Source organism: Aristolochia californica, unplaced genomic scaffold (genome assembly GCF_029961685.1).
Source record: "Aristolochia californica isolate CCGP_79_NKW_82.1479 unplaced genomic scaffold, dmAriCali1.0.hap1 SCAF_1, whole genome shotgun sequence".
Lineage (NCBI taxonomy): Eukaryota > Viridiplantae > Streptophyta > Magnoliopsida > Piperales > Aristolochiaceae > Aristolochia > Aristolochia californica.
Genome location: NW_027181770.1, coordinates 18,691,482 through 18,717,836, shown reverse-complemented (window position 1 = coordinate 18,717,836; position 26,355 = coordinate 18,691,482). Strand labels below are relative to the sequence as shown.

At 35.8% G+C, this 26,355-nt stretch overlaps 1 non-coding gene across 1 annotated transcript; it reads right to left on the bottom strand.

The window, feature by feature from the left end:
- Positions 1–15,743: 15,743 nt before the first annotated feature.
- On the bottom strand, positions 15,744–15,850 carry LOC137965254 (small nucleolar RNA R71). The gene has a single exon (XR_011116039.1). It is a non-coding gene; the product is annotated as a small nucleolar RNA R71 (small nucleolar RNA).
- Between the last annotated feature and the right edge of the window lie 10,505 nt (positions 15,851–26,355).

Genomic DNA, 26,355 nt, shown 5'->3' with positions numbered 1-26,355 from the left:
TCGGGTTTTGCAATCGTCGGAAAAAGGGGGAGGCGGGGGATTTTTAACTGAGTGTTGGTTTCCAATCTATATGCCAATTCTTAGGGTAATATAGCCCATTACGCACGATAAATAACTTTACAATTATCTATGATTGTTAGGTCAACTTTTTGTCAATGGGCAAAATAATGGCTTGTTTGACTCGGCTAAATATCCCACCGCACGTTGACTTGAGAATTTAATGAGCGTTTGTTATTCTCTTTAAAAAGTTTGGATCCATAGGTGATTTTTATCTTTAACATGCTTCAAGCATGCATATCCATTTTTAAAGTATGCGTGGAAGAAATCTCTTTCTTATAAAACTCCAAGTTGTTAGGGTTGAACTAGTGGAATTTCCCAAACTTGGACAACAAAACTTTTTTCTTCATTTGTGGTGTGTGAATAAATTTTATTTTCTTACATTTGTTATTGTTTTAAGCTTTTTCCCTACATAAACTCTAAAATTTTTATTTTGTTGTGATTTTTTTGCCTTTTTGGTTTTCAGCATGAATGGAGGGCGAAAACTCAAATTTTTGATTTAAGAAAAAAGAGTACATCCAAAATGAAATGCACAATGCAAAAATTTAGAGAGAGATAATTCCAAAGAGTGTCTGTAATTTTTAGGGATTGTAAGCCTTTTTTAGTTTTTATATATCAAGTTTTGCAATCGTCGGGAATAGGGGGAGGCGGGGGATTTTTAACTTAGTGTTGACTCCCAATCCATAAGCCAATTCTTAGGGTAATATAGCCCGTTACGCATGATAATCACTTTACAATCATCTATGATCGTTAGGTCAAATTTTTGTAAATGGACAAAATAATGGCTTGTTTGACTCGGGTAAATATCCCACTGCACGTATACTTGAGAATTTAATGAAGAGTTTGTTATTCTCTTTAAAAGGTTTGGATCCATAGGTGATTTGCATCTTTAACATGTTTCAAGCATGCATATCCATTTTTAAAGCATGTGTGGAAGAAATCTCTTTAGGGTTAAAGTAGTGGAATTTCCCAAACTTGGACAACAAAACTTTTTTGTTCATTGGTGGTGTGTGAATAAATTTTCTTTACTTATATTTGTTATTGTTTTAAATATTTTCCACACATAAACTCTAAAATTTTCTTTTTGTTGTGATCTATTTGCCTTTTTCGTTTACAGCATGAAGGGAGCGCGAAAACTTTAAAGTTATGATTTAAGAAAAAAGAGTACATCTAAAATTGAAATGGACAATGCACAAATGTAGAGAGAGATAATTCCAAAGAGGGTCTGTAATTTTTAGGGATTGTAAGCTCTTTTTAGTTTTTATATATCAGGTTTTGCAATCGTTGGGAAAAGGGGGAGGCATGGGATTTTTAAGTGAGTGTTGAATCCCAATCCATAAGGCATTTCTTAGGTAATATAGCCCGTTATGCACAATAAATCACTTTACAATCATCTGTGATGGTTAGGTCAACTTTTTTTAAATGGGCAAAATAATGGCTAGTTTGACTCTGGTAAATATCCCACGCATGTTCACATAAGAATTTAATGAGCTTTTGTAGCTCTTTAAAAGGTTTAGATCCATATGTGATTTGAATCTTTAACATGTTTCAAGCATGCATATCCATTTTTAAAGCTTATGTGGAAGAATTCTCTTACTTATAAAATTCCAAGCTGTTAGGGTTGAACTAGTGGAATTTCACAAACTTGGACAATGAAACTTTTGTGTTCATTTGTGGTGTGTGAATAAATTTTCCTTACTTACATTCGTTATTGTTTTAAATTTTTTCCATACATCAACTCTAAAATTTTCATTTTGTTGTGATCTATTTCCCTTTTATGTTTTCGGGATGAAGGGAGAGCGAAAACTTAAATTTTTTATTTAAGAAAAAAGAGTACATCTAAAATGGAAATGACAATGCACAAATGTAGAGAGAGATAATTCCAAAGAGTGTCTGTAATTTTTAGGGATTATAAGCTTTTTTTTTGTTTTTATTTATCAAGTTTTGCAATCTTAGGGAAAAGGTGGAGGCGGGGGATGTTTTACTGAGTGTTGATTCTGAATCCATAAGCCATTTCTTAGGGTAACATAGCCAGTTATGCAAGAAAAATCACTTTAAAATCATCTATGATTGATAGGTCAGGTTTTTGTAAAAGGGAAAAATAATGGCTTGTTTGTCTCGGGTAAATATACCACCGCACGTTCACTTGAAAATTTAATGAGCGTTTTTTATTCACTTTAAGAGGTTTGGATCCATAGGTGATTTGCATATTTAACATCTTTCAAGCATGCAAATCCATTTTAAAGCATGTGTGGAAGAAATCTCTTTCTTATAAAATTCCAAGTTGTTAGGGTTGAACTAGTGGAATTTCCCAAACATGGATAACAAAACTTTTGTGTTCATTTGTGGTGTGTGAATAAATTTTCTTTACTTATATTTGTTTTTCTTTGAAATTTTTTCCACACTTAAACTCTTAAATTTTCATTTTGTTGTGATCTATTTGCCTTTTATGTTTTCGGGATGAAGGGAGAGCGAAAACTTAAATTTTTTATTTAAGAAAAAAGAGTACATCTAAAATGGAAATGACAATGCACAAATGTAGAGAGAGATAATTCCAAAGAGTGTCTGTAATTTTTAGGGATTGTAAAATTTTTTTTGTTTTGATTTATCAGGTTTTACAATCTTCGGGAAAAGGTGGAGGCGGGGGATGTTTTACTGAGTGTTGATTCTGAATCCATAAGCCATTTCTTAGGGTAACATAGCCAGTTACACAGGAAAAATCACTTTAAAATCATCTATGATTGATAGCTCAGGTTTTTGTAAAAGGGAAAAATAATGGCTTATTTGTCTCGGGTAAATATACCACCGCACGTTCACTTCAAAAATTAATGAGCGTTTTTTATTCACTTTAAAAGGTTTGGATCCATAGGTGATTTGCATCTTTAACATCTTTCAAGCATGCAAATCCATTTTTAAAGCATGTGTGGAAGAAATCTCTTTCTTATAAAATTCCAAGTTGTTAGGGTTGAACTAGTGGAATGTCCCAAACATGGATAACAAAACTTTTGTGTTCATTTGTGGTGTGTGAATAAATTTTCTTTACTTATATTTGTTTTTCTTTGAAATTTTTTCCACATTAAACTCTTAAATTGTCTTTTTGTTGTGAACTATTTATCTTTTTGGTTTCCGGGATGAAGGGAGAGCGAAAACTCAAAGTTTTGATTTAAGAAAAAAGAGTACATTTAAAATGGAAATGCACAATGCAAAAATGTAGAGAGAGGTAATTCCAAAGAGTGTCTGTAATTTTTAGGGATTGTAAGCTCTTTTTAGTTTTTATATATCATGTTTTGCAATCGTCGGGACAAGGGGGAGGGGAGGGATTTTTAACTGACTGTTGACTCCTAATCCATAAGCCATTCTTAGGGTACCATAGCCTGTTATGCATGAAAAATCACTTTAAAATCATCTATGATATTTAGGTCAGCTTTTTCTAAAAGGGCAAAATAATGGCTTGATTGACTCGGGTAAATATCCCACCACACGTTCACTTGAGAATTTAATGAACGTTTGTTATTCTCTTTAAAAAGTTTGATTCCATAGGGGATTTTCATCTTTATCATGTTACAAGCATGCATATCCATTTTTAAAGCATGTGCAGAAGAAAATAATTCCAATGAGTGTCTATAATTTTTAGGGATTGTAAGCTCCTTTTAGTTTTTATATATCATGTTTTGCAATCATCGGGAAAGGGGGAGGCGTGGGATTTTTAACTGAGTGTTGACTCCCAATCCATAAGCCATTTCACAGGGTTAATGTATCCCATTACGCACGATAAATTACTTTGCAATCAGCTATGATTGTTAGGTCAACTTTTTGTAAATGGGTAAAATAATTGCTTGTTTGACTCGGGTAAATATCCCACCGCACGTTCACTTGAGAATTTAATGAATGTTTGTTATTCTCTTTAAAAGGTTTGGATCCATAGGTGGTTTGCATCTTTAACATGTTTCAAGCATGCATATCCATTTTTAAAGCAAGTGTGGAAGAAATCTCTTTCTTATAAAATTCCAAGTTGTTAGGGTTGAACTTGTGGAATTTTCCTAACTTGGACAACAAAACTTTTGAGTTCATTTGTCTTGTGTGACTAAATTTTCTTTTCTTACGTTTGATATTGTTTTAAAATTTTTCCACGCATAAACCCTAAAATTTTCATTTTGTTGTGATCTATTTGCCTTTTTCGTTTATAGCATGATGGGAGCGCGAAAACTCAAAGTTTTGATTTAAGAAAAAAGAGTACATCTAAAATAGAAATGGACAAAGCACAAATGTAGAGAGAGATAATTCCAGAGAGTGTCTGTAATTTTTAGGAAATGTAAGCTCTTTTTAGTTTTTATATTTCACGTTTTACAATCGTCGGGAAAAAAGGGGAGGGGGAGGATTTTTAACTGAGTGTTGACTCCCAATCCATAAGCCTCTCTTAGGGTACTATAGCCCGTTACGCACCATAAGTTACTTTACAATCATCTATTATTGTTAGGTCAGCTTTTTGTAATAGGGCAAATTAATGGCCCTTTTGACTCGTGTAAATATCCCACTGCCATTCACTTCAGAAATTAATGAGCGTTTGTTATTCACTTTAAATGGTTAGGATCCATAGGTGATTTGCATCATTAACATGTTACAAGCATGCATATCCATTTTTAACGCATCTATGAAGAAATCTCTTTCTTTTAAAATTCCAAGTTGTTAGGGTTGAACTAGTGGAATTTCCCAAAGATGGACAAAAAAAATTGTGTTCACTTGTGGTGTATGAAAATATTTTCTTTACTTACATTTGTTATTTTTTAAAATATTTTCCGCACATAAACTCTAAAATTTTCATTTTTTTGTGATCTATTTGCCTTTTTCTTTTACGGCATGAAGGAAGCGCGAAAACTCCAAATTTTGATTTAAGGAAAAAGTGTACATCTAAAATGGAAATGGACAATGCAAAAATGTAGAGAGAGATAATTTCAAAGAGTGTCAGTAATTCTTAGGGATTGTAAGCTCCTTTTAGTTTTTATATATCAGGTTTTGCAATCGTCGGGAAAAGGGGGAGCTAGCGGATTTTTAACTGAGTGTTGACTCCCAATCCAGAAGCCATTCTTAGGGTAATATAGCCCGTTACGCATGATAAGTCACTTTAGAATCATCTATGATTGTTAGGTCAGCGTTTTGTAAAAAGGTTAAATAATGGCTTGTTTGACATGGCTAAATATCCCACCGCACGTTCACTTGAGAATTTAATGAGCATTTGTTATTCTCTTTAAAAGGTTTGGATCCATATGTGATTTGCATCATTAATTTAAAGCTTATGTGGAAGAAATCTCTTTCTTATAAAATTCCAAGATACTGGGTTGAACTTGTGGAATTTCCAAAACTTGGACAACAAAAATTTTGTGTTCATTTGTGGTGTGTGAATAAATTTTCTTTACGTACATTTGTTATTGTTTTAAATATTTTCCACACGTAAAGTCTAATATTTTTATTTTGTGGAGATCTATTTGCCTCTTTCGTTTACAGCATGAAGGAAGTGCGAAAACTCAAAGTTTTGATTTAAGAAAAACAGTACATCTGAAATGGAAATGGACAATGCACAAATGTCGAAAGAGATAATTTCAAAGAGTGTCCATAATTTTTAGGGATTGTATGCACTTTTTAGTTTTTATATATCAGGTTTTGCAATCGTCGGGAAAAGGGGGAGGCGGGGGATTTTTAACCTGAGTGTTGACTCCCAATCCATAAGGCATTTCTTAGGGTAATATAGCCCGTTAAGCATAATAAATCACTTTACAAGAATCTATGATTGTTAGATCAACTTTTGGTAAATGGTCTAAATAATGGCTTGTTTGACTCGGGTAAATATCCCACCGCACATTCACTTGAGAATTTAATGAGCATTTGTTATTCTCTTTAAAAGGTTTTGATCCATAGGTGATTTGCATCTTTAACATGTAGCATACATATCCATTTTTAAAGCATGTGTGGAAGAAATCTCTTTCCTATTAAACTCCAACTGCTAGGGTTGAACTAGTGGAATTTCCCAAACCATGACAACAAAACTTTTGTCTTCATTTGAGGTGTGTGAATATATTTTCTTTACTTAAATTTGTTATTTTTTTAAATTTTTTCCATCCATCAGCTCTAAAATTTTCATTTTGTTGTGATCTATTTGCCTTTTTGGTTTATGGGATGAAGGAAGAGTGAAAACTCAAAGTTTTGAATTAATAAAAAAGAGTACATCTAAAATAGAAATACACAATGCACAAATTTAGGGAGAGATAATTCCAAAGAGTGTCTATAATTTTTAGGGATTGTAAGCTCTTTTTAGTTTTTATATATCAGGTTTTGCAATCGTCGAGAAAAGGGGTAGGTGGGGGATTTTTAACTGAGTGTTGACTCCATATCCATAAGCCATTTCTTAGGGTAATATAGCCCGTTATGCACGATAAATCACTTTACAATCATCTAATATTGTTAGATCAACTTTTTTTAAAAGGGCAAAATAATGGCTTGTTTGACTCGGGTAAAGATCCCACCGCACGTTCAATTGAGAATTTAATAAGCATTTGTTATTCTATTTTAAAGGTTTGGATCCATATGTGATTTGCATCTTTAACATGTTTCAATCATGCATATCCATTTTTGTGGCTTATGTGGAATAAATCTCTTTCTTATAAAATTTCAAGCTGTTAGGGTTGAAGAAGTGCAATTTCCCAAACTTGGACAACAAAACTTTTGTCTTCATTTATGGTGTGTGAAGAAATTTACTTTACTTACAGTTGTAATTGTTTTAAATTTTTTCCATACATAAACTCTAAAATTTTCATTTTGTTGTGATCTTGTTGCCTCTTTGGTTTACGATATGAAGGGAGAGAGAAAACTCAAAGTTTGATTTAAGAAAAATGAGTACATCTAAAATGGAAATGCTCAATCCACAAATGTAGAGAGAGATAATTCCAAAAAGTGTATGTAATTTTTTGGGATTGTAAGCTCTTTTTAGTTTTTATAAATAAGGTTTTGCAATCGTCAGGAAAAAGGGGAGGCAGGGGATTTTTAACTGAGGGTTGACTCCCAATCCATAAGCCTTTTCTAAGGGTACTATAGCCCGTTACGCATGATAAATCACTTTAAAATCATCTAAGATTGTTAAGTCAACATTTTTTAAATGGGTAAAATAATGGCTTGTTTGACTCTAGTAATTAACCCACCGCACGTTCACTTGAGAATTTAATGAGCGTTTGTTATTCTCTTTAAAAGGTTTAGATCCATATTGGATTTGCATCTTTAACATGTTTCAAGCATGCATATCCATTTTTAAAGCATATGTGGAAGATATCTCTTTCTTATAAAATTCCAAGTTGCTAGGGTTGAACTAGTGGAATTTCCTAAACTTGAACAACAAAACTTTTGTGTTCATTTGAGGTGTGTGAATAAATTTTCTTTACTTAAATTTGTTAATTTTTCAAATTTTTTCCATACATAAACTCTAAAATTTTCATTTTGTTCTGATCTATTTGCCTTTTTGGATTAAGGGATTTGGGGAGAGCGAAAACTCAAAGTTTTGATTTAAGAAAAAAGAGTACATCTAAAATTAAAATGCACAATGCACAAATGTAGTGAGAGATAATTCCAAAGAGTGTCTATAATTTTTAGGGATTGTAAGCTCTTTTAATTTTTTTAATTTTAGGGTTTTGCAATCATCTGGAAAAGAGGAGGCGGGGGATTTTTACCTGAGTGTTGAGGCCAAATCCATAAGCCATTTCTTAGGGTAATGTAACCCGTTACGCACGATAAATCACTTTACAATCATGTATGATTGTTGGGTGAACTTTTTTGTAAATGGGCAAAATAAGGGCTTGTTTGACTCGGGAAAATATACCACTGCATGTTCACTTGAGAATTTAATGAGCGTTTATGATATTCTTTAAAAGATTTGCATCCATAGGTGATTTTCATCTTTAAGATGTTTCAAGCATGCATATCCATTTTTAAAGCTTATCTAGAAGAAATCTCTTTCTTATAAATTTGCAAGCTATTAGGGTTGATCTAGTGGAATTTCACAAACTTGGACAACAAAACTTTTGTGTTCGTTGGTGGTGTGAATAAATTTTCTTTACTTACATTTGTTATTGTTTTAATTTTTTTCCTTACATAAACTCTAAAATTTTCATTTGTTTGTGATCTATTTGCCGTTTTGGTAAAGGGATTAAGGGAAAGAGAAAACTCAAAGTTTTGATTTAATAAAAAAGCGTACTTCTAAAATGGAAATGCACAATGCAACAGAGAGAGATAATTCCAAAGAGTGTCTGTAACTTTTAGGGATTGTAAGCTCATTTCAGTTTTTATATATCGGGTTTTGCAATCGTTGGGAAAAGGGGGAGGCAGGGGATTTTTAATAGTGTGTTGACTCCCAATCCGTAAGCCATTTCTTAGGGTACTATAGCCCATTACGCACGATAAATCATTGTACAATTATCTATGATTGTTTGGTCAGCTTTTTGTAAAAGGTCAATATAATGGCTTGTTTGACTCGTGTAAATATCCCACCGCACGTTCACTTGAGAATTTTGATGAGCGTTTGTTATTCTCTTTAAAAGGTTTGGATCCATAGGTTATTTGCATCTTTAACATGTTACAAGCATGCATATCCATTTTTAAAGCATGTGTGGAAGAAATCTCTTTCTTATAAAATTCCAAGCTGTTAGGGTTGAACTAATGGAATTTCCCAAACTTGGACAACAAAACTTTTGTGTTCATTTATGGTGTGTGAATAAATTTTATTTACTTACATTTGTTATTGTTTAAAATTTTTTGATACATAAACTCTAAAATTTTTAGTTTGTTGTGAACTATTTTCCCTTTTGGTTTACGGGATGAAGGGAGAGCGAAAACTCAATGTTTTGATTTAAGAAAAAAGAGTACATCAAAAGTGGAAATGCACAATGCACAAATGTAGAGAGAGATTATTCCAAAGTGTGTCTATAATTTTTAGGGATTGTAAACTCGCTTTAGATATCTGGTTTTGCAATCGTCGGGAAAAGGGGGAGGCGGTGGATTTTTAACCTGAGTGTTGATTCCCAATCCATAAGCCATTTCTTAGGCAAATATAGCCCTTACGCATGATAAATCAATTCACAATCATCAATGGTTGTTAAGTCAACTATTTGTAAATGGTCAAAATAATGGCTTGTTTGACTCGGCTAAATATCCCACCGCACGTTCACTTGAGAATTTAATGAGCGTTTTTTATTCTCTTTAAAAGGTTTGGATCTATAGGTGATTACATCTTTAACATGCTTCAAGCATGCTTATCCATTTTTAAAACATGTGTGGAAGAAATCTCTTTCTGATAAAACTCCAAGCAGTGACGGTTGAACTAGTGGAATTTCCCAAACAATGACAACAAAACTTTTGTCTTCATTTGTGGTGTGTGAATAAATTTTCTTTACTTACATTTGTTATTGTTTTAAACTTTTTCCGTGCATAAACTCTAAAATTTTCATTTTCTTGTGATCTATTTGCCTTTTTGGTTTACAAGATGAAGGGAGAGCGAAAACTCAAAGTTTTGATTTAAGAAAAAAGAGTACATCTAAAATGAAATGCACAATGCACAAATTTTAAGAGAGATAATTCCAAAGAGTGTCTGTAATTGTTAGGGATTGTAAGCTTTTTTTAGTTTTTATATTTCAGGTTTTGCAATCGTTGGGGAAAGGGGGAAGTGGGGGGTTTTTAACTCAGTGTTGACTCCCAATCCATAAGCCAATTCTTAGGGCAATATAGTCCGTTACGCACGATAAATCACTTTACAATCATCTATGATTGTTAGGTCAACTTTTTATAAATAGACAAAATAATGGCTTGTTTGACTCGGCTAAATATCCCACCGCACGTTCACTTGAGAATTTAATGAGCGTTCGTTATTCTCTTTAAAAGGTTTGGATCCATAGGTGATTTGCGTCTTTAACATGTTTCAAACATGCATATCAATTTTTAAAGCATGTGCGGAAGAAATCTCTTTCTTATAAAATTCCAAGCGGTTGGAGTTGAACTAGTGAAATTTCCCAAACTTGGACAACAAAACTTTTGTGTTCATTGGTGGTGTGTGAATAAATTTTCTTTACTTATATTTTTTATTGTTTTAAATTTCTTCCACAAGTAAACTCTAAAATTTTCTTTTTGTTGTGATCTATTTGCCTTTTTCATTTACGGCATGGAGGGAGTGCGAAAACTCAATGTTTTGATTTAAGAAAAAAGAGTACATCTAAAATGGAAATGCACAACGCACAAATGCACAAAAAACTCTAAAATTTTCATTTAGGGAGAGATAATTCCAAAGAGTGCCTATAATTTTTAGGGATTGTAAGCTCTTTGTAGTTTTTAGATATCTGGTTTTGCAATCGTCGGGAGAAGGGGGAGGCGGTGGATTTTTAACCTAAGTGTTGATTCCCAATCCATAAGCCATTTCTTAGGGTAATATAGCCCTTACGCATGATAAATCAATTTACAATCATCAATGGTTGTTAAGTCAACTATTTATAAATGGTCAAAATAATGTCTTGTTTGACTCGGCTAAATATCCCACCGCACGTTCACTTGAGAATTTAATGAGCGTTTGTTATTCTCTTTAAAAGGTTTAGATCTATAGGTGATTTGCATCTTTAACATGCTTCAAGCATGCACATCCATTTTTAAAGTATGTGTGGAAGAAATCTCTTTCTTAGAAAACTCCAAGTTGTTAGGATTCAACTAGTGGAATTTCCCAAACCATGACAACAAAACTTTTGTCTTCATTTGTGGTGTGTGAATAAAGTTTCTTTACTTACATTTGTTATTGTTTTAAATTCTTTCAATACATAAACTCTAAAATTTTCATTTTGTTGTGATCTATTTGTCTTTTTGGTTTACGGGATGAAGGGAGAATGAAAACTCAAAGTTTTGATTGAAGAAAAATGAGTACATCTAAAATAGAAATGGACAATGCACAAGTGTCGAGAGAGATAATTCCAAAGAGTGTCTGTAATTTTTAGGAATTGTAAGCTCTTTTTAGTTTTTATATATCAGGTTTTGCAATCGTCGAGATAAGGGGGAGGCAGGGATTTATAACTGAGTGTTGAATCCCAACCCTAAGCCATTTCTTAGGGTAATATAGCCCGTTACGCACGATAAATCACTTTGTAATCATCTGTGATTGTTAGGTCAGGTTTTTGTAAATAGGCAAAATAATGGCTTGTTTGACTCGTGTAAATATCCCACTTAAGTTCACATGAGAATTTAATGAGCTTTTGTTATTCTCTTTAAAAGTTTTAGATCCATATGTGATTTGCATACTTAATCTGTTTCAAGCATGCATATCCTTTTTTAAAGCTTATGTGGAAGAAATCTCTTTCTTATAAAATTCCAAGCTGTTAGGGTTGAACTAGTGGAATTTCCCAAACTTGGACAACAAAACTATTGTGTTCATTTGTGGTGTGTGAATAAATTTTATTTACTTACATTTGGTCTTGTTTTAAATCTTTTCCATACATAAACTCTAAAATTTTCATTTTTTTGTGATCTATTTGCCTTTTTGGTTTACGGGATTAAGGGAGAGCGAAAACTCAAAGTTTTGAATTAAGAAAAAAAAGTACATATAAAATGGAAATGCACAATGCACAAATGTAGAAAGAGATAATTCCAAAGTGTATTTGTAATTTTTAGGGATTGTAAACTCTTTTTAGTTTTTATATATAAGGTTTTGCAATCGTCGGGAAAAGGTAGAGGTGGGGGATTTTTAACGGAGTGTTGACTCCCAATCCGTAAGCCATTTCTTAGGGTTCAATACCCCGTTACGCATGATAAATCACTGTACACTCATCTATGATTGTTAGGTCAACTTTTTGTAAAAGGGCTAAATAATGGCACGTTCATTCACTTGAGAATTTAATGAGCGTTTGTGATTCTCTTTAAAAGGTTTGTATCCATAGGTGATTTGCATCTTTAAGCTGTTTCAAGCATCCATATCCATTTTTAATGCTTATGTGGAAGAAATCTCTTTCTTATAAAATTCCAAGCTGTTAGGGTTGATCTAGTGGAATTTCACAAACTTGGACAACAAAACTTTTGTGTTCATTGGTGGTGTGTGAATAAATTTTCTTTACTTACATTTGTTATTGTTTTAAATTTTTTCCATACATCAACTCTAAAATTTTCATTTTATTGTGATCTATTTGCCTTTTGGGTTATGGGATTAAGCGAAAGAGAAAACTCAAAGTTTTGATTTAAGAAAAAAGAGTACATCTAAAATGGAAATGCACAATGCAACAATGTAGAGAGAGATAAATTCCAAAGAGTGTCTGTAATTTCTACGGATTGTAAGCTCTTTTTAGTTTTTATATATCAGTTTTTTGATTGTCTGGAAAAGGGGCAGGAGAGGGATTTTTAACTGAGTGTTGACTCCCGTAAGCCATTTCTTAGGGTACTATAGCCCGTTACGCACAATAAATCACTGTACAATCATCTATGATTGTTAGGTCAACTTTTTGTAAAAGGGCAAAATAATGGCTTGTTTGACTCGGGTAAATATCCCACCGCACGTTCACTTGAGAATTTTACGAGCATTTGTTATTCTCTTTAAAAGGTTTGGATCCAAAGGTGATTTGCATCTTTAACATGTTACAAGCATGCATATCCATTTTTAAAGCATGTGTGGAAGAAATGTCTTTCTTATAAAATTCACAGCTGTTAGGGTTGAACTTGTGGAATTTCCCAAACTTGGACAACAAAACTTGTGTGTTCATTTGTGGTGTGTGAATTAATTTTCTTTACTTACATTTGTTATTGTTTTAAATTTTTTCCAGACATAAACTCTAAAATTTTCATTTTGTTGTGATCTATTTGCCTTTTTGGTTTACAGGATGAAGGGAGAGCGAAAACTCAATGTTTTGATTTTAAAAAAAAAGAGTACATCTAAAAAGGAAATGCACAACGCACAAATGTAGAGAGAGATAATTCCAAAGAGTGTCTATAATTTTTAGGGATTGTAAGCTCTTTTTATTTTTTAGATATCTGGTTTTGCAATATTCGGGAAAAGGGGGAGGAGGTGGATTTTTAACCAGAGTGTTGATTCCGATTCCATAAACCATTTCTTAAGAATATAGCCCATTATGCATGATAAATCACTTTACAATCATCTATGATTGTTAGGTCAACTTTTTTTAATTGGTCAAAATAATGGCTTGTTTGACTCGGCTAAATATCCCACCGCACGTTCACTTGAGAATTTAATGAGCGTTTGTGATTTTCTTTAAAAGGTTTGCATCTATAGGTGATTTGAATCTTTAAGCTGTTTCAAGCATGCATATCCATTTTTAAAGCTTATGTGGAAGAAATCTTTTTCTTATAAAATTCCAAGCTGTTAGGGTTGATCTAGTAGAATTTCACAAAATTGGACAACAATACTTTTGTGTTCATTGGTGGTGTGTGAATAAATTTTCTTTACATACATTTGTTATTGTTTTAAATTTTTTCCATACATAAACTCTAAAATTTTCATTTTATTGTGATCTATTTGCGTTTTTGGTTAAGGGATTAAGGGAAAGAGAAAACTCAAACTTTTGATTTAAGAAAAAAGAGTACATCTAAAATGAAAATACACAATGCAACAATGTAGAGAGAGATAATTCCAAAGAGTGTCTGTAATTTTTAGGGATTGTAAGTTCTTTTTAGTTTTAAATATCAGGTTTTGCAATCGTCGTGAAAAGGGGGAGGAAGGGGATTTTTAACTGAGGTTTTTGACCGGAAACAGGGGAGGACCCGAGAGGAGTTCCCCACCGTCGTTCGCCGGGCCAATACCTTTTTCCGCGCCACCGTCGTCCACCGTCATCCACCATCGTCCACCGCCATCCAGAAACTGAGAACAAACCCGAGGAGTACTCGAGAGAGTCTCCATCGAGGTGAGTTCGACAGTCGTCGCTCGCCAGGCTGAGAAGTGATCCGAGAGGGCTTCTCCGGTGCCAATCCCGCTTTCCAACCATCCTCCGGCGTCTATCACATATTCCGACCAGTCCCGGAGCCATTCCGACTCCAACCGAGACTCAAGAGAGCCGGTTAGAGAACGTCAGCTCTGTTTCGCTCTTCGCCGGACGTTACCTCCGTCCATCGGCTTCTAACCGTCGTCGCCGGCGTCATCTCTACCTCTGGCCACTCACTCTTGCCAACCCGAAGCCATTGATTTCGGGAAATTGCAGCACCCGTGAGAACGAGTTGCTGCCCGAGCGAGAGGAGGAAGAAGGGGAGTAATTCGTCATTATTGAATTTAGTTTTTATATGGTTTGAACTTAGGTTTTGAATGTTAATTGAATCTGATTTGATAATTAATATTTATTTAAGATTTGCTTTCTGGATATTTGATTAAATTAGCTAATTAGGGTAGGATTATAATTGAGGTTGGATTTTGGTATTTTAATCCGATTTCTGTCTTTCACTCTATGCGCCCGAGAGGGGCTAGACGCAAGGATTGAGAAATCGGATTCGTGATTACGTGGCGCTCGAGAGAGGCATGAATCACGGTAAAATCCAAAGTTGATAATTTTAGCATCATCACAATAGGAAATTAATTCTCTGCATTCTATTCTAATCCGCTCTTTGTCATTAACTCTAGGCGCCCGAGTGGGGCTAGAAGCAAGGATTGAGAATCCGGACTCGTGGTTACGTGGCGCTCGAGAGAGGCACGAATCACGATAAAATCCATAGTTGACGTTTCCTGTTGTGCAAGTAGTTAATTAGATTATTACTTGATAATTTAGGATATAATTAGTGTTTAGTTCAGATTAATTCATCATATTTGGTTAGGCTAGTTGACTGAAGAATACACAGAATTCAATCCTCCCTGTGGATATGATCCTCGCTTACTGCTAGATTACATGAACGATTCGTACGCTTGCGAGGTATTAAAGCCGATGTAACTAAATTTTACCTCAAGTTTTTGGCGCCGTTGCCGGGGAGGCACGTATTAAGCGTATTTCTTTGTTCTCCATAATCTTAGGTTAGATTTTTTTATTTTTTATTTTTATTTTTATTTATTTTTATTTTTTTAGTTTTTTCATAATTTTAGTTTGGTATTTTTTTTGGAATTATTTTTATTTCTTCTAGTTAGTTCAAATTTTTAGTAGTCAGTTTGTTAGCTTAATTTGATAGTTCATTTTGTTTCTTTTTGTGTTTTTATGCACGGACGCCGCTCCCTAGGTGGACCATTAGCTCCCTTTGTTGAAGAGCTAGAACATATTTGTAGGAAAACACCCGAAGTCAAGTTAGGAGCTACCATGGCCAATCAGGGCGAACCATTACAGTTACCTGTAGCAGGTGACCGTAGAGCCCTGAGGGATTATTCTATCCCATCCCACTTCACATCACCTTCTTGCATTATATTGCCACCCACTACTGCCGCCAGTTATGAGTTGAAACCGGGTGTGATCCAACTCCTCCCTACATTCTATGGGTTGGAGAAGGAGGACCCATATTACCACATCAAGGAATTCTTAGATATTTGTGCAACTTTTAAATTCCAAAATTTCTCAGATGACTCTATCCGGTTAAGACTTTTTCTATTTTCACTTAAGGATAAGGCCAAGTCTTGGCTTAATTCCTTAGAGGTGGGCAGCATTACTTCATGGGACACATTAGTCACGAAATTTTTTTCCAAGTACTTTCCCATTATGAGAACTACAGCTCTCAGGAGAGAAATCTCCAACTTTATGCAGCAGGAGGGTGAACACTTTTATGAGGCTTGGGAGAAATGGAAGGATTTGATCCGTAGGTGTCCGCATCATGGGTTTGAGAAATGGCATTTAGTGCTATACTTTTATCAAGGTCTTACGCCTCAGGTTAGATCCATGGTAGATGCAACGAGTGGTGGGAGTTTGATGGGTAAGAGTGCTAGTGAGGTGTGGGACTTCTTTGAAAAGTTGAGTGATCAATCTCAGTAATGGGGTTCATCATTTAATGTTGATAGGAGATCCCACGAAGCCAAAAGAGGGGGTCTTTACGAGGTTAGTGAAACACCCATGCTCATGGCCAAGATTGAAGGGTTGACTAGAAAAATTGATGCCCTTATGGTGTCCAAGAGTTCACCTTCTCCTAACCCATCTACTGTCTGTGCCATATGCTCTGGTTCATCTCATCCCACACAAATGTGTCCATCTAGTTCATCCTACCCAGAGCTCATTGAGGACTTGAATGCAGTCCAAAATTTTCAAAGACCGAGCCGGAACAATCCTTTTTCAGAAACATATAATTCGGGTTGGGATAGGTACCCAAATTTCTCATGGTCCAAGGGCCCACAGGTTGGGGGTCCTCCAGGGTTTACTCAACCCCAAGCTCCGCGCCCACACTTCACTCAACAACCATTGATTCCACAAAAACCTTCACTTGAGGATACACTTCAATTATTCATGCAAAATACACAGTCCTCCATTGCTAAACTTGAAATGCAAGTGAGTCAGTTGGCCAGCCACATGAGTGAACAAGCACAAAATAGACTCCCGAGTCAAACCATTCCTAACCCCAAAAGCACGCATGAGGGTGAGTTGAGTGCCAAACCCCACCATGAGCAAGCCAAAGCCATAACCACCCTTAGGAGTGGTCGTGAGTTGAACAATGGGGTAGGGACCACTAAGTCTAAGGAGTCAAATGATGACAATGGGGACACATCATTGAGTGAAGAACCTCCAAGTTCTCCACCAACAGCCAAGCAGATCCCTAACCAAGTCCCATTAGCTCCTTATCCGCAGAGGTTATCGGGCCCACCTAGGAAAGGAGATAGCATGCATGAAACGTTGGAACTATTTAGTAAGGTTCACATTAACATTCCACTTCTTGATGCTATTAGGCAAGTGCCTGCCTATGCCCGATTTTTGAAAGACCTTTGTACACAGAAGAGAAAACAACATGTTAACAAAAAGGTCTTTCTTACTGAGAATGTAAGCTCAATTCTGAAGCATAACACTCCTCCTAAAGTTAAAGATCCTGGATGTCCCACAATTTCATGTGTCATTGGTGAACATACCATCCAGAGAGCTCTTCTTGACTTAGGGGCAAGTGTGAATTTTCTTCCTTTCTTTGTGTACCAGCAATTAGGTTTGGGGGAATTGAAGCCTACTCTCATCACACTTCAACTAGCTGACCGTTCTGTCAAGATACCACGAGGAATAGTTGAAGATATTTTGATAAAAGTGGACAAATTTCTGTTCCCGGTTGATTTGATTGTTCTTGATACACAACCAGTAGTCAATGTGACCAACCAAATTCCTATCATCCTAGGACGTCCCTTCTTAGCCACATCTAATGCTATCATTCATTGTAAAAGTGGTGAGTTGGAGTTGTCTTTTGGAAATTTTAAGGTCTCATTGAATGTATTTAATGCCGAGCACCACCCACTTGAGTCTGATGATCTGAGTCCTGCATTTAATATAGAAACTGTTATGCTTGATAATGAATCCACTCTTGAATCTTTTGAGTCTTGCATAACATCTTTAGACATGGACTATTTTAATGAGGAAACATATTTTCGAGAGGTTAATTCTTTACTCAATTTTGTACCTCTGTTGGAGGAAGCTTATGAGGTTATCACAACTGAACATCCACAAGATCTTCCTCTTGACTTGGACAAACCTCTTGAAACTTCCAAGCTAGACCTTAAGCCACTTCCTCCCACATTGAAGTATGCGTTCTTGGGACCCATGAACTCATTACCAGTCATTATTTCCTCTTATTTGAGTACTGAGCAGGAGGAACAATTGACTGAAGTTTTACAAGCACACAGAGAGGCATTGGGGTGGACTCTTGATGCCTTAAAAGGGATTAGCCCCTCCATATGCATGCATCGTATTCATTTGGAGGAGGGAACTAAAGCCTCACGTGAGATGCAACGTAGGTTAAATCCCCATATGCTGGAGGTTGTGAGAGAAGAAGTCATCAGGTTGCTTGTGACAGGAATCATTTACCCTATTTTCGATAGCACCTGGGTGAGTCCAATTCAAATTGTCCCTAAGAAAGGGGGGATAACGATAATGAAAAGTGAGAGTGGTGAATTGATTCCCACAAGAACTACCACCAAGTGGCGTGTCTGCATTGACTATAGAAAACTTAATTCCGCCACTAAGGAGGATCACTTCCCACTACCTTTCATTGATCAGGTACTAGAGCGATTGGCCAGCCACAATTTTTATTGCTTCTTAGATGGATACTCTGGCTACAATCAAATTCCCATTGCTCCGGAAGACCAGGAAAAGACCACATTCACGTGTCCGTTTGGCACCTATGCTTACAGACGCATGCCTTTTGGTTTATGCAATGCGCCAACCACTTTCCAACGGTGCATGATGAGTATCTTTTCTGACATGATTGGTGAATTTTTAGAGGTCTTTATGGATGAATTTTCTGTGTTTGGCTCTAGTTTTGATACATGTCTGCACAATCTTTCACTCGTATTGTCCCGTTGCATTAAGTCCAATTTAGTCTTGAATTGGGAAAAATGCCACTTCATGGTGAAAGAAGGAATTGTTTTAGGACATGTAGTGTCTGAGCGGGGTGTAGAAGTGGACAAAGCCAAGGTTGACCTAATTTCCAATCTGCCACCACCTACTTCTGTGAAGGGGGTGCGTTCTTTCCTTTGCCATGCTGGGTTCTAGAGGCGTTGCATTAAAGACTTTAGCAAAATTTCTCGTCCTTTGACGAATTTACTTGCTCAAGATGTTGCTTTTGCCTTTGATGATGCCTGTATTCATGCTTTTGAAACACTGAAGAAATGTTTGTCCACTGCACCCATTGTCCAACCCCTTATTTGTTCTTTGCCTTTTGAGTTGATGTGTGATGCCTCTGACTATGCATTAGGGGCTGTTTTGGGGCAAAAGATGGATAAAATGCCCTGTGTCATTCAATATGCTAGCCGAACTCTTCATGATGCTCAATTGAATTACACTACCACTGAGAAGGAGTTGCTAGCTGTTGTGTTTGTCTTGAACAAATTCAGATCATATCTGTTAGGGTCAAAGGTTATAGTGTTCACTGATCATTCTGCTTTGAAGTACTTATTATCCATCAAGGACACTAAACCTCGCTTGATTAGATGGATCTTGCAATTGCAAGAATTTGACCTTGAGATTCGAGATAAGAAGGGTTGTGAGAATGTTGTTGCTGATCATCTATCTAGGATCTGTGTAGTACCTCAGGAAGGATTCCTTCCTTTAAATGATTCCTTCCCTGATGAACAACTTCTCCAAGTATCCCAGTTGCCTTGGTTTGCTGACATAGTCAACTATCTTGTAACTCATAAGATTCCTGATTATTGGAGTAAACAAGATAGGTTGAAATTCTTTTCCCAAGTCAAACATTTTTTTTGGGATGACCCTTATATGTTCAAGGTGTGTTCTGACCAAGTCATTAGGCGTTGTGTATATGAGCAAGACTTTGCCAACATTCTTGAATTTTGTCATTCCCACGCATGTGGTGGACATTTTGGTGCTAGAAAGACAGCGGCTAAAGTCTTGCAATGTGGTTTCTATTGGCCTTCATTATTTAGAGATGCCCATGAATTTTGTCAGGTGTGTGATAAATGCCATCGAACTGGTTGTTTGTCTAGGAAGAACATGATGCCTCTTAACCCCATTCTTATTGTTGAATTGTTTGATGTGTGGGGTATTGACTTCATGGGTCCTTTTCTTGTCTCATTCGGCTATCAATACATCCTTGTTGCTGTTGAATATGTCTCTAAATGGATTGAAGCTATATCATGTAAGACAAACGATCACAAAGTGGTGGTAAATTTTTTAAATGAAAGTATTTTTAATCGATTTGGTACCCCGAGAGAGATCATCAGTGATGGGGGATCTCATTTTTGTAACAGAACATTTGAGACCTTATTGAAGAAATATTCCATCACTCATCGGGTGTCCACTCCATACCACCCGCAAACTTGTGGTCAAGTGGAAATCTCTAATAGGGAGATCAAAAAGATTTTGGAGAAGTCGGTTCGCTTTGATAGGAAAGATTGGTCCACTCGATTGGACGATGCTTTATGGGCCTATCGAACCGCTTATAAGACTCCTATTGGGATGTCTCCATTTCGCCTAGTGTTCGGCAAAGCATGTCATCTACCTGTTGAGCTTGAGCATAGAGCTTATTGGGCCATTAAGGCTTTAAATTTTGATTTAACTGAAGCAGGTGAGGAGAGAAAGTTGCAATTGAATGAGTTGGAGGAGATACGTCATGATGCTTATGAGAATGCCAAGCTGTATAAGGAGCGAACAAAGCTTTTACATGATAAATCTATTTTTCGCAAGTCTTTTACTGTTGGGCAGAATGTTTTACTTTATAACTCACGATTGCATTTGTTTCCAGGGAAGCTAAGATCCAGGTGGTCCGGTCCATTTGAAGTTACATAGGTGTTTCCTCATGGCGCTATTGAGATCCGTAATCACGGAGACGGGTCGATCTTCAAAGTTAACGGTTAGAGGCTCAAACCGTATCTTGAGAATGCCCCCACACCGAAGGAGGTGATGGTGATTATATTGGAGGAACCTGTCATTTCATCTTGAATGCGTCAGAGTCTTGCTTACAACTATAAACTTAGCACATTGTGGGCAATCCCCACGTTTCTATCCCTTTGTACATTACAGTTTTATTTTTATTTTATTTTTTTTGGTTTATTCATACTCTCTTGCCGGCTGAGAGCATAAATGGTTCCGGTAGTCGATGACCAGACTTTTGGTCCCCAGTTTGAGAGGTCTGTACTCAAACAACAGTTCTGGGATTGACCAGTTCGATCTTGAAGTATTGAATGAAAACCTTATGGTGAGTAACTTAAGGACTTGTGTTCAGCGCGTGATTCCTGCTGCCTTCAGTGGCCAGTCACACGGAGATTTCTTCAAAGTGTGATGTGGGATAGCGGTTTTATCTACGGATGATTACCTACGGGTACGGCTGATACGAGTAAACCTTCTTCGAGGAAGACTATGTATCAATCCTGGGGGTCTTTATTATTCTTTTTTTTCTGTAGTCGTTATAGTGTTTTAACTTTTCCCCATTGAGGACAATGTCAGGTTTAGGTTTGGGGGGGGGGGGGGGGGGGGGGGGGGGGGGACGACTCTTTTATGTCTTAGCAATAATTTTCTTTCGATTTTTGTTCGTGGTTTTCAAATTATTCCTCTCAGTATGTGGTTAACATTAGTAGAGTTAAAATAAGTTGCTCAAATGTGTTTCAAAAATGATCGTAAAACTGTGTAGAATATGCCTATTAGAAATCTGATATCATTTGTTGTGATCCATGAGAATTCAGTGGGATAACTTACTATTGCATTTGACTTGGAACTTAGTTGCAAAAGAGAACATGTAAATCTAGTGTTGATCTATGTTAGTCTGAATAGTCTTGTATGCCTGTTTGAACTCAATCTTTTTTATACCTCAGTGAAATTCCTTGTTGTAATGTATGAATGCGAATGGAAATGCTCTTGCTTGCAAAAGACAGATAACTTCAGAAACAGCCTGGCAAACCCAGGGACATGCACCGGAATAGTCGGTTACTTAAAAATAAGTGCATGTGCAGTGAAGACGAATACAAAATGGTGGTAATACCAAAAGTATTCAGTGAAGAAAAAAATTACGCTAGTAATAGCAAAAGTGCGCTGGTAATAGCGTAAAATGGTTTTAAATCTCAAAGCAATGAGTTTCCTTGGCTTTGATGATGAATTTTAATTTGAAAGAAGTTGCAGGTCAAGATTTAAATTAGTATATTTGTTTTGTGAGATTGTTAGACAATAGGCTTACTCTACTATTTTCTCTTAATTGTGATGTGACCAGGATTTTATTGTTATTTGTTGCCTCTTTGTTCTGTTGAAGTAATAGCTTATGGGTCACATTGGTTCAGGTGGACTAACAATGAGTGTATTTGGATTGATAATAGGCTATATTTTACACAAGTTTTCAAATTTCGCAAGATCTCATATGATTTTCAGATATTTTACGATACTAAGTGTTAGTCATATGCTAATGAGGAGTAAATTTTCTTCAGTTTTTCTTTTTATATTATTGATTTAGATGAATTTTGTGGGTAAATTCCATGCAAACCCTCACGAGACATAACTCGTCCACTACTGCAAAGTAGGGGTTTAACGGCTTGTTGCATGCGCTAAATGCAATCGTGCTCCCTACGAAAGTGGCATTTTGTTTTCCTAGGCTTAAATTTGGTTCGATTGTTGTTTTGCTAGGGACTAGCAAAGATTTAGGTTTGGGGGTGTGATAGATGTCATATTCTGACATGAGAACTAGGTTAATTATGATAGAATAACCTTTATAATTGTGTTATAGGTGGTTATTTGTTGGGTTTCAAATGAAATGAGCATTTATTGAATTTGGCATTAATCACTGTCGATATTGCATATTTTTCTCTCCTGAATTATATTTCATTGTTTTTAAGGTTAATTTCTTCCTGAAATACTTTTTATAGATTTAATTATGGAATTTCAGGAGAATTTGGGTGGAGAATAAGATATTTACCAAAATGCCCTTAGTGAAATGGAGGTAATTTCTAGGGAAAATCATTTTAAAATAAGAAAAATCATATTTAAAGCAAAGGGAAGCGTCGAATGAAGAGGGTCGAAGGCATCGTGAAGAGAAAACAGAAACGGAGACCAAAACAGAGGTTTTTGACCGGAAACAGGGGAGGACCCGAGAGGAGTTCCCCATCGTCGTTCGCCGGGCCAATACCTTTTGCCGCGCCACCGTCATCCACCGTCGTCCAGCAACCGAGAACAAACCCGAGGAGAACTCGAGAGAGTCTCCGTCGAGGTGAGTTCGACAGTCATCGCTCGCCAGGCCGAGAAGTGATCCGAGAGGGCTTCTCCGGTACCAATCCCGCTTTCCGACCATCCTCCGGCGTCTATCACATATTCCGACCAGTCCCGGAGCCATTCCGACTCCAACCGAGACTCGAGAGAGCCGATTAGAGAACGTCAGCTCTGTTTCGCTCTTTGCTGGACGTTACCTCCGTCCGTCGGCTTCTAACCATCGTCGTCGGCGTCCTCTCTACCTCCGGCCACTCACTCTTGCCAACCCGAAGCCATTGATTTCGGGAAATTGCAGCACCCGTGAGAACGAGTTGCTGCCCGAGCGAGAGGAGGAAGAAGGGGAGTAATTCGTCATTATTGAATTTAGTTTTTATATGGTTTGAACTTAGGTTTTGAATGTTAATTGAATCTGATTTGATAATTAATATTTATTTAAGATTTTCTTTCTGGATATTTGATTAAATTAGCTAATTAGGGTAGGATTATAATCGAGGTTGGATTTTGGTATTTTAATCTGATTTATGTCTTTCACTCTATGTGCCTGAGAGTGGCTAGACACAAGGATTGAGAAATCGGATTCGTGATTACGTGGCGCTCGAGAGAGGTATGAATGACGGTAAAATCCAGAGTTGATAATTTTAGCATCATCACAATAGGAAATTGATTCTCTGCATTCTATTCTAATCCGCTCTTTGTCATTAACTCTAGGCGCCCGAGAGGGGCTAGACGCAAGGATTGAGAATCCGGATTCGTGGTTATGTGGCGCTCGAGAGAGGCACGAATCACGATAAAATCCAGAGTTGACGTTTCCTGTTGTGCAAGTAGTTAATTAGATTATTGCTTGATAATTTAGGATATAATTAGTGTTTAGTTCAGATTAATTCATCATATTTGGTTAGGCTAGTTGACTGAAGAATACACAGAATTCAATCCTCCCTGTGGATATGACCATCGCTTACTGCTAGATTACATGAACGATTCATACGCTTGAGAGGTATTAAAGCCGATGTAACTAAATTTTACATCAATTGTTAGTTCAGCTTTTTGTAAAAGGGCAAAATAATGGCTTGTTTGACTCGGGTAAATATCCCACCGCGCGTTCACTTGATAATTTAACGAGCGTTTGTTATTCTCTTTCAAAGGTTTGGATCCATTGGAGATTTGCGTCTTTAACATGTTACAAGCATGCATATCCATTTTTAAAGCATGTGTGGAAGAAATGAATTTCTTATAAAATTCACAGCTCTTAGGGTTGAAGTAGTGGAATTTCCAAAACTTGGACAACAAAACTTTTGTGCTCATTTGTGGTGTGTGAATAAATTTTCTTTATTTACATTTGTTATTGTTCTAAATTTTTTCCAGACATAAACTCTAAAATTTTCATTTTGTTGTGATCTATTTGCCTTTTTGGTTTACAGGATGAAGGGAGAGCGAAAAATCAATGTTTTTATTTAAGAAAAAAGAGTACATCTAAAATGGAAATACACAATGCACAAATGTAGAGAGAGATAATTCCAAAGAGTGTCTATAATTTTTAGGGATTGTAAGCTCTTTTTAGTTTTTAGATATCTGGTTTTGCAATCGTCAGGAAAAGGGGGAGGCGGTGGATTTTTAACCTAAGTGTTGATTCCCAATCCATAAGCCATTTCTTAGGGTAATATAGCCCTTACGCATGATAAATAAATTTACAATCATCAATGTTTGTTAAGTCAACTACTTGTAAATGGTCAAAATAATGGCTTGTTTGACTTGGCTAAATATCCCACCGCACGTTCACTTGAGTATTTAATGAGCGTTTGTTATTCTCTTTAAAAGGTTTAGATCCATAGGTGATTTGCATCTTTAACATGCTTCAAGCATGCATATCCATTTTTAAAGTTTGTGTGGAAGAAATCTATTTCTTAGAAAACTCCAAGTTGTTTGGATTCAACTAGTGGAATTTCCCAAACCATGACAACAAAACTTTTGTCTTCATTTGTGGTGCCTTTTTGGTTTATAGGATGAAGGGAGAGCGAAAACTCAAATTTTTTATTGAAGAAAAAAGAGTACATCTAAAATAAAATGCATAATGCAAAAATTTAGAGAGAGATAATTTCAAAGAGTGTCTGTAATTTTTAGGGATTGTAAGCTTTTTTAAGTTTTTATATATCAGGTTTTGCAATCGTCAGGAAAAGGGGGAGGCGGGGGATTTTTAACTGTGTATTTACTCCAAATCCATAAGCCAATTCTTAGGGTAATATAGCCCGTTTTGCACGATAAATCCCTGTACAATCATCTATGATTATTAGGTCAACTTTTTGTATAGGACAAAATAATGGCTTGTTTGACTCGGGTAAATATCCCACCGCACGTTCACTTGAGAATTTAATGAGCGTTTGTTCTTCTCTTTAAAAGGTTTGGATCCATAGGTGATTTGCTTCTTTAACATGTTTCAAGCATGCATATCCATTTTTAAAGCATGTGTGGAAGAAATCTCTTTCTTATAAAATTCCAAGCTGTTAGGGTTGAACTAGTGGAATTTCCCAAACTTGGACAACAAAAATTTTGTGTTCGTTGGTGGTGTGTGAATAAATTTTCTTTACTTACATTTGTTATTGTTTTAAATTTTTTCCACACAAAAACTCTAAAATTTTCTTTTTGTTGTGATCAATTTGCCTTTTTCGTTTACGGCAAGAAGGGAGCGTGAAAACTCAAAGTTTTGATTTAAGAAAAAAGAGTACATCTAAAATTGAAATGGAAAATGCACAAATTTAGAGAGAGATATTTCCAAAGAGTGTTTGTAATTTTTAGGGATTGTAAGCTCTTTTTAGTTTTTATATATCAGGTTTTGCAATCGACGGGAAAAATGGGAGGCAAAGGATTTTTAACTGAATGTTGAATCCCAATCCATAAGCCATTTCTTAGGGTAATATAGCCAGTTACGTACGATAAATCACTTTACATTCATTTGTGATATTTAGGTCAGGTTTTTGTAAATGGGCAAAATAATGGCTAGTTTGACTCGTGTAAATATCCCAAGCATGTTCACTTGAGAATTTAATGAGCTTTTGTTATTCTCTTTAAAAGGTTTAGATCCATATGTGATTTGCATATTTAACATGTTTCAAGAAGGCATATCTATTTTTAAAGCTTATGTGAAAGAAATCTCTATCTTATAAAATTCTAAGCTGTTATGGTTGAACTAGTGGAATTTCCCAAACTTGGACAATAAAACTTTTGTGTTCATTTGTGGTGTGTGATTAAATTTTATTTACTTACTTTTGTTATTGTTTTAAATTTTTTCCAATCATAAATTCTAAAATTTTCATTTTGTTGTGATCTATTCGCCTTTTTGGTTTACGGGATGAAGGGAGAGAGAAAACTCAAAGTTTTGAATTAAGAAAAAAGAGTACATATAAAATAGAAATGTACAATACACAAATGTAGATAGAAAAAATTCCTAAGAGTGTCTGTAATTTTTAGGGATTGTAAACTCTTTTTAGTTTCTATATATCAGGTT